Source organism: Coffea arabica, chromosome 4c, assembly GCF_036785885.1.
Source record: "Coffea arabica cultivar ET-39 chromosome 4c, Coffea Arabica ET-39 HiFi, whole genome shotgun sequence".
In the NCBI taxonomy this organism is placed as follows: Eukaryota; Viridiplantae; Streptophyta; class Magnoliopsida; order Gentianales; family Rubiaceae; genus Coffea; species Coffea arabica.
In genome coordinates, this window is record NC_092316.1 from 22,923,447 (window position 1) to 22,936,260 (window position 12,814).

Sequence of the window (12,814 nt, forward strand, 5' to 3'; positions counted from 1 at the left end):
CTCTTGTTTACTAGGTAAGTGGTGCTTGAACTTCCTCCTACACCTAATGATGCTTAATTTGTGCCTAGTGGTGGCTAAAGTGCTGAATTTTGTGGTTTATTTCTTGGTTTGAGATGAATTGGTGAAGTTTTTATTTTATTGATGAATTTTCTGGTTTAATGTGATCATGATGTTGTGGTTATTTATGATGGTTGGTAATGAGGGGTAATGACTCTAGTAGGTGTAAATGATTGGTAATTGCAACCAATTTTGGGTTTGGAAGGAATTTGAGGAAGTTAGGGTTTCATAACCCCCTTTTCTGTCCGGTTTTGTATCATATGATTAGAGGCCGAATTGGTCTTTGCTTAAAACATGAAAGTTGTAGGTATTGATGTGTTTGAGGTGCCTGTAAAATTTCAGGCCATTTGGAGTAGTGTAGAGTGAGATATGTCGATTTTTCTGTTACTGTTCGGGGTTGATCAGAATGTGCGAACTGCGTCTGAAATGGGTTGTTTTGGCTGGGATTGTTTTGGATTTTATTGTTGGTGTCTTCTGATTAAATGTAGCTTGATGTCCTATCTATCATATGCCTTTGGAATTTCTGCATTTGGACCTGTATAGACTGAGTTGTACTGATTACAGCATAGTGTGATTTGTAAACCTGCAATTACGGTTCTGGTTTGGTATTCTGCATATTTGACCTAGTTGTGCTAGGATTTGGACTGAGTGGCCTTCTACATTGTTGTAGCCCTGTCTTTTAGCTTCGAGATGGTGGGTCTTACACCCTCATCCGATAAGCGTAGTGCAATTTGTGCCATTACCGCATAATGAAGGCAAAACTGTTTTTGTTGTTATGGCCAAGATGGCTACATTTCCTGATTTTCTGGTTTGCTATAATGCTTATATATGCATATGAAACCTTATTGGGGTTGTGGTTGGTATGGCTTTATGACTCGTTATCGAGTCTCATTGTATTTGTTTATGTGTTCTAGGGCGTGACGTTAGTGCACGACGTACTTTGGACGACGGTGCATGAAACGTCACCTACGTGAGTGGTGAGTATACTACTCACTTGGATGTTTATAATGTGGCTTTGCTATATGTGATTGTGATGCCTTGAAGGCTTGTTTGGCTATTGGAAATGATTAGGGTGAGGGTGTGACGGCCCCACCTCTCCCTAGGGCGTACCCCAGGGTTCGGCGGGCCGCCCGCCCAGCTCTCGCCGGGACTCAGTCATTCACTACAGTTCTCAAATAAATACAATACAAATCTCAAGTATACATCAAATGGTCCACAAATACACATCCGTCTCCAATAATTACATATTACAAATGCAGCGGAAACTGATTCCAATCGTGGAACGTATACTTACATCCATATCAATTTGAAATATTTACACAATACCAACTCATACATAAAATAGATCCAAACTTAAACTGTACACGATATAAGCCATCCAGTCACGTGAATATGCACTCCAAGCTTTTCTTCGCCTTGAGCCCTGTGGGGGGAAATAAAACATTTTTGGGGTGAGCTAGAAGCTCAGCGAGTAACCAGAAAATCATTAATCAAATCGGTTTCACAATAGTTCATGTCAATGATGTCATATAGCAATGATGTCATAAATTAAATGATAAATCCGGAAACAACTACATCATTTGCAAAACAGTAAAAATGGATTATCAATAATTCAAGAAACATTTACAATGGAAAGCGATAGTAACGTTCATGAAAGGATACATTCATTCTCCTGACATTTCCTCGCTCATTTGGTCATTCATTTCATTTCATTCACCCCATCCCTGGCTTTTGGCCAGGCTCCACCAACCTACATAGGTAATACTCGAGTATACCAAACGTTCACCCAAGTTCCTAATCGCCTGACCGAGTCCGCTTCTGGCTCAAGACGACCGGTAACAAGGGGCAATGGCCAGTTCAGTCCAAAAGGCTTACATTCATGCGCAAGTAACATTTCAATCGAAAATTTCACATTTATCGAGGTCGAATGCGATAAAGTACACACTCGCCTCGAAAACTCGTTTTGGAAATCATTATAAGCGCTTAACACGTTATCAACCAAAATACAAGTCATGAAGTCAAGAAATATAGCAAACAAGGCACACTCAAATGCCAGCACACATGATATGCAAGAAAACATTTCAAAAGTAACTTTGGAAACAGTTCAAAAGTAAATAATGTAAGAAACGGTTAATAAATCACTTTAGAAGTAGTTTGAGGTCACTCACCTCCATGGCTTAGAAATCATCCATCATATAACATTGCCTTGCTCAAATCCAAGTCTTAGATCACAAACTCAAAGCAATCAAACCCTTTAAAACTTCGGACAGCACTTCCCCTAAATTTGCTTACTTTCCCAGCCATCATGGCTTCATTATTTCCTCAGCCAGTTCCAAAGGTACACACACAAATAAGTTCATCTAATATCCATTCAGCAAGCTCCAAGTAGTACTAGTACAAGCCAAGCTAGGAAAAAGTCCGGAAATGAAGGTTAAGCTCAAAACCAGAAAAACAGTTTTGACGTCATTTTGCGGTAATGGTGTCAATTTCACTATGATTATCGGATGGGGGTGTAAGACCCACCGTTTCGAAGCTATGAAACAGGGGTACAACAATGTAGAAGGCCACTCAGTCCAAATCCTAGCAAAAATAGGTCAAATATGCCAAAAAATACCAAACCAGAACCACTAAAACAGGTTCACAAATCACACAATGCGGTAATGAGTCCAACTCAGTCTATACAGGTCCAAATGCCGAAATTCCAAAGGAATATGTTAGCTAAGACATCCAGCTACATTTCCTCAGAAGACACCAACAACAAAATCCAAACCAATTCCAGTCAAAACAAACGATTACAAGCGCAGTTTTCACATTCTGAGCAACCCAGATCAGCAATAGTAAAATCGATATATCTCACTCTACACTAATCCAAATGACCTGAAATGTTTCAGGCTCTTCAAAAACATCAATACCTACAACTTTCATGTTTTAAGAAAAGTCCAATTCGGCCTCTAACCCTATGATCTAAAACCGGACAGAATTAGGGGTTTATGAACCCTAACTTTTCACAATTCATTCCAAACCCAAAATTGATTGCAAATATCAACAATTCACACCTACTAGTGTCATTATAGGCCATTTCCAATCATCATAAATAACCACACCATCATAATCCAATTAAACCAGAAAAATCATCAATAAAATAAAAACTTCACCAAATCACTTCAAACCGACATGAAAACCAGAAATTTCAGCACTTTAATCACTAATAAGCATAACTTAAGCTTCATTAAGTGCAAGAGGGAATTCACACACCACTCACCTAGTAACCAAGAGAGATAGAGATGTTGGACACCTTAGCTCTTCAAACAAACTTCACTAAACTACCTACTAGCACCCAAGGAAGGAATTTTATGGAGTAAAAACTAATTTAGGCAAGTAGTTTGGATGATTTGAGCTAGGAATTTGCCAAGATGTTGAAGAGTTTTGTCTTTCTTCTTGCTAGAGAGGGCCGGGCATCCAAAGGTAAGAAATGGTGATTTTTGGGCAATTTTTAAGATATTAAACTTTGGTCAAAAAAAGTCAAAAATTGGAATAGTAAATCTTAAAGTAAAACCAATAAGAGGGTGACACTTGTCACCTCATTAATGCAATCTTATCATTTCTTTTTCCTCTCACATCAACCAAATCTCACTCTCTACTTATCTCTTAACACCCGATAAATTTTACACAGTATCCGAAACTTAACCTTATTTGCCGAATTTTTCCGAACTTTTCGCACTAGTGGGTCCCACGTCCATTATACACTCTTAATTTTCCAAAAACTCTCCAATACTAGAAAAACCATCTAAAAACTATAATTACTCATAAAAATTCCTCAGGAAAATTTCCTAAGCCAGGAAATGCAGAAAACATGCTATTAAAGGAAATAAAACCCTCGGAAAAGATTTGGGTTTTTACGGGTTCTCAAACTCTTTTTTTTCGGGGCGTCACAATCTCCCCTCCTTAAAAGAATGTCGTCCTCGACATTCCACTTGTACTAATCAGGTCGAGATATCCCGCAAGAATCACTAATATTTCAAGCCAAGCCCACAGTCCGGCATCCTAAACTTTAAGCCTAGGATACACTACAGAGATCTGAAGCCTAAGCTCTGATACCAACTGTGACGGCCCCACCTCTCCCTAGGGCGTACCCCAGGGTTCGGCGGGCCGCCCGTCCAGCTCTCGCCGGGACTCAGTCGTTCACTACATTCCTCAAATAAATACAATACAAATCTCAAGTATACATCAAATGGTCCACAAATACACATCCGTCTCCAATAATTACATATTACAAATGCAGCGGAAACTGATTCCAATCGTGGAACGTATACTTACATCCATATCAATTTCAAATATTTACACAATACCAACTCATACATAAAATAGATCCAAACTTAAACTGTACACGATATAAGCCATCCAGTCACGTGAATATGCACTCCAAGATTTTCTTCGCCTTGAGCCCTGTGGGGGGAAATAAAACATTTTTGGGGTGAGCTAGAAGCTCAGCGAGTAACCAGAAAATCATTAATCAAATCGGTTTCACAATAGTTCATTTCAATGATGTCATATAGCAATGATGTCATAAATTAAATGATAAATCCGGAAACAACTACATCATTTGCAAAACAGTAAATATGGATTATCAATAATTCAAGAAACATTTACAATGGAAAGCGATAGTAACGTTCATGAAAGGATACATTCATTCTCCTGACATTTCCTCGCTCATTTGGTCATTCATTTCATTTCATTCACCCCGTCCCTGGCTTTTGGCCAGGCTCCACCAACCTACATAGGTAATACTCGAGTATACCAAACGTTCACCCAAGTTCCTAATCGCCTGACCGAGTCCGCTTCTAGCTCAAGACGACCGGTAACAAGGGGCAATGGCCAGTTCAGCCCAAAAGGCTTACATTCATGCGCAAGTAACATTTCAATCGAAAATTTCACATTTATCGAGGTCGAATGCGATAAAGTACACACTCGCCTCGAAAACTCGTTTTGGAAATCATTATAAGCGCTTAACACGTTATCAACCAAAATACAAGTCATGAAGTCAAGAAATATAGCAAACAAGGCACACTCAAATGCCAGCACACATGATATGCAAGAAAACATTTCAAAAGTAACTTTGGAAACAGTTCAAAAGTAAATAATGTAAGAAACGGTTAATAAATCACTTTAGAAGTAGTTTGAGGTCACTCACCTCCATGGCTTAGAAATCATCCATCATATAACATTGCCTTGCTCAAATCCAAGTCTTAGATCACAAACTCAAAGCAATCAAACCCTTTAAAACTTCGGACAGCACTTCCCCTAAATTTGCTTACTTTCCCAGCCATCATGGCTTCATTATTTCCTCAGCCAGTTCCAAAGGTACACACACAAATAAGTTCATCTAATATCCATTCAGCAAGCTCCAAGTAGTACTAGTACAAGCCAAGCTAGGAAAAAGTCCGGAAATGAACGTTAAGCTCAAAACCAGAAAAACAGTTTTGACGTCATTTTGCGGTAATGGTGTCAATTTCACTATGATTATCGGATGGGGGTGTAAGACCCACCGTTTCGAAGCTATGAAACAGGGCTACAACAATGTAGAAGGCCACTCAGTCCAAATCCTAGCAAAACTAGGTCAAATATGCCAAAAAATACCAAACCAGAACCACTAAAACAGGTTCACAAATCACACAATGCGGTAATGAGTCCAACTCAGTCTATACAGGTCCAAATGCCGAAATTCCAAAGGTATATGTTAGCTAAGACATCCAGATACATTTCCTCAGAAGACACCAACAACAAAATCCAAACCAATTCCAGTCAAAACAAACGATTACAAGCGCAGTTTTCACATTCTGAGCAACCCAGATCAGCAATAGTAAAATCGATATATCTCACTCTACACTAATCCAAATGACCTGAAATTTTTCAGACACTTTAAACACATCAATACCTACAACTTTCATGTTTTGAGTAAAGTCCAATTCGGCCTCTAACCCTATGATCTAAAACCGGACAGAATTAGGGGTTTATGAACCCTAACTTTTCACAATTCATTCCAAACCCAAAATTGATTGCAAATATCAACAATTCACACCTACTAGTGTCATTATAGGCCATTTCCAATCATCATAAACAACCACACCATCATAATCCAATTAAACCAGAAAAATCATCAATAAAATAAAAACTTCACCAAATCACTTCAAACCGACATGAAAACCAGAAATTTCAGCACTTTAATCACTAATAAGCATAACTTAAGCTTCATTAAGTGCAAGAGGGAATTCACACACCACTCACCTAGTAACCAAGAGAGATAGAGATGTTGGACACCTTAGCTCTTCAAACAAACTTCACTAAACTACCTACTAGCACCCAAGGAAGGAATTTTATGGAGTAAAACCTAATTTAGGCAAGTAGTTTGGATGATTTGAGCTAGGAATTTGCCAAGATGTTGAAGAGTTTTGTCTTTCTTCTTGCTAGAGAGGGCCGGCCATCCAAAGGTAAGAAATGGTGATTTTTGGGCAATTTTTAAGATATTTAACCTTTGGTCAAAAAAAGTCAAAAATTGGAATAGTAAATCTTAAAGTAAAACCAATAAGAGGGTGACACTTGTCACCTCATTAATGCAATCTTATCACTTCTTTTTCCTCTCACATCAACCAAATCTCACTCTCTACTTATCTCTTAACACCCGATAAATTTTACACAGTATCCGAAACTTAACCTTATTTGCCGAATTTTTCCGAACTTTTCGCACTAGTGGGTCCCACGTCCATTATACACTCTTAATTTTCCAAAAACTCTCCAATACTAGAAAAACCATCTAAAAACTATAATTACTCATAAAAATTCCTCAGGAAAATTTCCTAAGCCAGGAAATGCAGAAAACATGCTATTAAAGGAAATAAAACCCTCGGAAAAGATTAGGGTTTTTACGGGTTCTCAAACTCTTTTTTTTCGGGGCGTCACAGAGGGTGTACTTGACCGCCCTCATTCCTTTTATTCCTGTGAATGACTGTTTACCGTTTCACTGTATTACTGTACTTGCTATATGAGTTATTGGATTCCATTCATGGTATTGTTTGGGTGTCGGTTGGACGAGTATCCAACGGCCCTACTGTATTACTGAGCTCGACCCTGTTGGTAGTCACTTGAATCGAGCCAGCGAGGGCTTGGTCATGAAAATTGACTAGCCACGGGGACTGAAATGGGAATCTTGTGGTAATGAGACCCTTGGTTCCGGTGTACTCGAGTATTACCTAACGTTACTGCTTGGAGTGCGGGCCCGGTAGGGGTATGTTGGGTGGAAGGAATGGAAATGAAGTTGGTTCTACGGTTGGTACTCTTAAACGTTGACGGAGAGTCAATGAGATTGGATCAAGAATGTAAGCGTGGAAATGGGCTCTTGAGAGCCGTCCGTATCCTTTTACTGACTTGTTTTACTTCTTAATTGTGTACTTGAAATGAAAGATTATGCTTATGTGATCTTTGTTGCTTATGTGGTAGTAACTCACTGGGCTTAAGCTCATTCCGTTCCATTTGTTTTCCTTATAGGAAAATGATCACTTTTGGAAAGGTTGTACTAGCAAGTTGAGCTCATGTAAATGTATCTTTTGAATAGCTCTTTGAATGAAACCCTAATGTGTATTGGGTTCACTTTCTTTTGATTGGCAAACCGAACATGTATATTCGTAGTGAATGATTTTTGATATGCCGCTTTGGCTTGAAAATGTTACATTTCAATGTATGTATGTCTGGTTGATATTTGGTTGAATTTCGGATCAACTCGTATTTCAAACGGCAAAAGAAAAATTTTGGCTACTCTCGGCCTAGTATCTGGATTCTGACGTGGCCGGTACTGTTCACCATCGGCTTCAATTTTTTTCGTTTTTTTTAATTTGCGATTTTGACTTGTTTACGCGCGTGGGTATGTTCCGGAACGTATTAGATCGACGTGAACTGATCCGTAGTCCTGGCGAGAGCTGGGCAGGCAGTCCGCTAACCCCTTTGGTTCGCCTTAGGGGAAAGTGGGGCTGTTACAACTTGGACCATTACAAGTGGTGAATTATCTACAACCTAGCTCAAGGCAATATTCTACTTCAAGTAAAATGAATTGAAATGAAATGCATGGAAATTATTATAACAACTAGAAAATAATTTGTAAGGGCAGATATTAAATAAGCTAAATCTTATATTAAGGCATGTAAATAAGAAAATTGTGTTTTAAAGTGAGGGTCAATATAAGGGATTTGTTGTAACACATTGTAAAATATAATACCAGGGCATATAAAAGGTGGTTTAAATCTTGGTGCAAGGCATGTAGTTTGGGGGAATTGTATTTAAAAAAAAAGGGTTCTCACACTCTCTCCCCCTTAAAGAATTTCGCCCTCGAAATTCTCAGCTTGATTACTGAATAGCTCAAAATTTTTCAGTGAATATCCTTTTTAACTCTCTCGAGTCCTGTGAGCCCATGCTTTAGTAAAAGACCAGCAATACAAAGCCACATTATGTAGGAATTGAGGCTCCAAATCTTTATTTAGAACATGTATCAAGTTACAAGTTTCATACTCGTATAACCTATCAAAATATAATACTAGCTTGTTCCAATAGAGGAATAATCCTCATGTCCTTACTAATCAATGTTACAAAAGTCATTTAGAGCAGAAAAGTATCACTTATAGCCAAACGTTTGGGGAAAGTAGAAAAGACGTTCAAAATGCCAAGTTGTAAACTATCTGACCTAAAATGATTTGAGGAACTCATTTTCCTTTTATTTAAGCCTTAATCCACTCATAAACCAACCTCAAAATAGTTTACCAACTCCAATCTTAAAGTTGGAAATGTAAGTAGGAATAATCCTAGGAAAATAGGAATTTTTCAGTTTTACGTGATCTCATTTGAAAATCATATCTCGAGATTCTTATGTCCAAAACTTATAAACTTTATACCGTCGGAATATAGATTCAAATTGTTACAACTTTCTAGAAGGTACCACTGTAAGATCCAATCCACGAGTCGGTCAAATTCCAACCTAAAGTTGCTGCTTCACCCAGTAGCAGACAGAACAGGTATACAGTTTCAGTCAACTTTGAAAAATCGTAGATATTCATTCAAACATAATAAATGAAACTCAATTTTGACTTTTCTACATCAAGATATAACAAATTCTGTAAAACTTTCCAAGGTTCCCTGCGGAAAAATTTTCAGCGGCACATCCTTTGTGTTTACTAACTTTTCCTAGCCCATTCAAGGCTTCATTCTTCCCATGAAATAGCTTCAACTCAAGCATATAAATAACAAGCCCACAACTCACTACATCAGACATATAACTATCACCTATTCAGGTTAGAAAAGAACCCTAAGCTGAAATTCCTAATCACAAGCTGGAAGTTTCTTTAGGCAAGTCAAACTAGCATATAAAAGCTAGATATTTCACATAGCAAGGCTACCAAACCATGGCCAACACTTAAGTGGCATGTGTGGATAGAAAAGTACCATAAAGCTGAAAATTTCACACCACAACTTCAACCATGATATTTTCTCATAAAACCACCGAAATGGACACCCTAACCCTCCAGTTTGCATATATTTTAAAGTAAAGGAAAGTTTGTTGCTAAAGTTACCCTGTAACCTTAAGAAAGATGAAAACTTAGAGCTTCTTCCTCCAAAATCACTCCACCAACACCTTGAAATCTATCTTAGTTATCATTTCTATAGAGTAGTTTGCAAATTAGTTGGTTGAAACTCAAAATTCAAGTACAAATTTGAGGTTAGAGTTGAAGGTCTCTCTTTGGTTTTTCTTCTCCATTTCTTCGGCCAAGCAAGAGGAAAATGAAAACAATTTGGTCAACTTTTTGATTTAGTCGAGGTGAAGAATGTGGCACAAACTTTAATCTTGATAAAAGAAGAGTTAAAACTTGGCTACTATTCTTGCTTGCTCTCAAACCCATACACTATCCATTGAATAATTTCTTCCTTTCGAATGACAAACGAAAAATTTTCGCTTAATTTAAGACTAAAATATAGGGATAGATTCATGGGCAAGGATCCAATACCGCCCAACCACTAATTTTTTTATAGCACTCATTAAAATAGCAGGTACCAAGTTCACTGTTCCTAACGAGAATACAACTTACTACATAAAAATTTCACTACGCATAATTCAATGATTACAACTATTTCAGGCAAAATCTCACTAATGGCTACTTCGACTAGGAATGTCTTAAGATGCTATTCGATTAGGCAAATGCACTAATTCAAACTCATTCCGCACCTCTTCTAGAATCCCTTCGTATTTCTTTTTCAATTCTATGTTCTGGTGCAGTGGTTCAATTTTCTCCAAGTATTCTTGTTCCCATCATCCTTCCCAGTACTCAGCTAATCTCTTTTGGAACTCTACTTCCATTTGAATAATCTCTATTTTCTTATGCAGATCAGTCATATTTGTCATCTCACCGATTCACTTAACTCAATGATAGCTTGCCAGGCAAATCAAAGGAGCAGAATAAGTAACTATTTACAATTGGAAACTCTAGTCATATATCTTTTGAGCTCATTCACTTCCAATCTAACACGAGGAATTAAACTTAGCTATTCTCAATTGAAATAGACAAGGAAGTAGAATACAGGTAGGGCAATATCTCAAAATATTATGCCACTTATTCTTATTTGGAGAGTTTAACACAAGGAGTATTCTTATCACTTATGTACATAATGAAATCCTAAAGTGTACTTCGTATCTCAAAAGTTTCACACCCTATCTCAAGCTTTTGTATACAGGTATAGAATCCAATTCTTTTCTCAAATCCCCATGCATAAATCCAAAACTCACGATCTCGCCACGATAATAATCGAGTCAAGTCCATACTTAGACATTAGTGGATAGTTGTTAAGGAAGTATAGGAAAGAATATCACAAGAGGGGTAGAAATATCCATATAGTTGCAATCAAACCACCTCATATTCAAAATAAACACTTATCAAGTCTTCACAATCATAGGAGAAGGAAATAGGTCTTCAGTGCAAATTTCTCGACGTACACTATAATCTAGCCATTGTCTATAGAAACCCTAACAGACTATTTCTAGATTAGTCCATGATAACTTCCGAGATCCATTCCCTCAATCAGTCCAACAACTAGGTCAAGTGTCAGAATCTTCCGCGCTTTGACTTTTGCCATTAAAACTTATCTCAAGTACCATCAAGATACAGACTCTTATTCTAGTGCTCTCCTCTTTTTGGTACTCAAGTACAAGAATCCACAATAAGGTAATTCACAACTCGAGCCGGCCGGTCCCAAGAGTAAATCACCCATATTAGAGATTCCTACCCAACGTACATATCTATTTCTCCCAAGTATCCTGATAAAGGGTTTATGCTTATAACAGTCATGATTCATAGCTTATGCTGTGAGAACCCGTAAAAACCCTAATATTTTCTTAGGGTTTATTTCCCCTTAATTGCATGTTTTCTGCATTTTCTGGCTTAGAAATATTTTCTTAGTGGATTTTATGAGCAATTATAGTTTTTAGATGATTTTTCTAGCATTGGAGAAATTTTAGAAAATTAAGAGTAAATAGTGGACGTGGGACCCACTAGTGCGAAAAGTTCGGAAAAATTCGGCCAATAAGGTTAAGTTTTGGATACTGTTTAAAATTTATCGGATGTTAAGAGATAAGTAGTGTGTGTGAAGTGATTGATGTGAGAGAGAAAAGAATGATAAGAATGCATTTAATAGAGTGCCACATGTCATCTCCTCATTGGATGCCTTTTAAGAAACACTATTCACCTTTTGACATTTTTTTGACTTTTGACCACTTAAGTTAATATCTCCAAAAATTCACAAAAAACCACCATTCTTCACTTCTTGTTGGCCGGCCATCCCAAGCTCCACAAGGAAGAAAGTTCATCAAATTTCAAGCTTCCACTTGGTGCAAATCAACCAAAAACATTTGCTTCCATCCATTTCACTCCATAAAATACTATCTTCTAGTGATAGTAAGTTGTTTGGTGAACTTAGTTTGAAGGTTTAAGGTGTCCAACATCCTCCTCTCTCTTGTTTCTTGGTAAGTGATGCTTCAACCTCTCCCCTATACCTAATGATGGTTATATTATGCTTAATGGTGGCATGAGTGAAGGATTATATGATTTATTTCTTGATTTGAAGAGTTTTGGTGAAGTTTTTATTTTATTGGGAATTTTTCTGGTTTAATATGAAATGAATGTTGTGGCCTTGTATGATGAATGATAATGGTTGATAATGACTCTATGAGGTGTATTGGATAGGAAAATGCAATCAATTTTGGATTTGGTGTGAAAATTGAAAAGTTAGGGTTCATAGAATCCCATTTCTGTCCGGTTTTAGATCACTGGGTTAGAGGCCGAATTGGACTTTGCTCAAAACATGAAAGTTGTAGGTATTAATGTGTTTAAGGTGCCTGTAAAATTTCAGGTCTTTTGGATGAGTGTGGACTGAGTTATGCCGTTTCTACTGTAGCTGTTCTGCATTGAGCAGAATGTGAAAACTGCGATAGTAATTGGCCTTTTTGACTGGAATTGGTTTGGATTTTGAAGTTGGTGTCTTCTGATGAAATGTAGCTGAATGTCTTAGCTAACATATGCCTTTGGAATTTCGGCATTTGGACTTGTATGGACTGAGATATACCGATTACAGTTTTCTACGTTTTGCAAACCTGTTTTGGGAATTCTGGTATAGTATTTCGTATATTCGACCTAGTTAAGCTAGGAACTGGATTGAGTGACCTTCTACA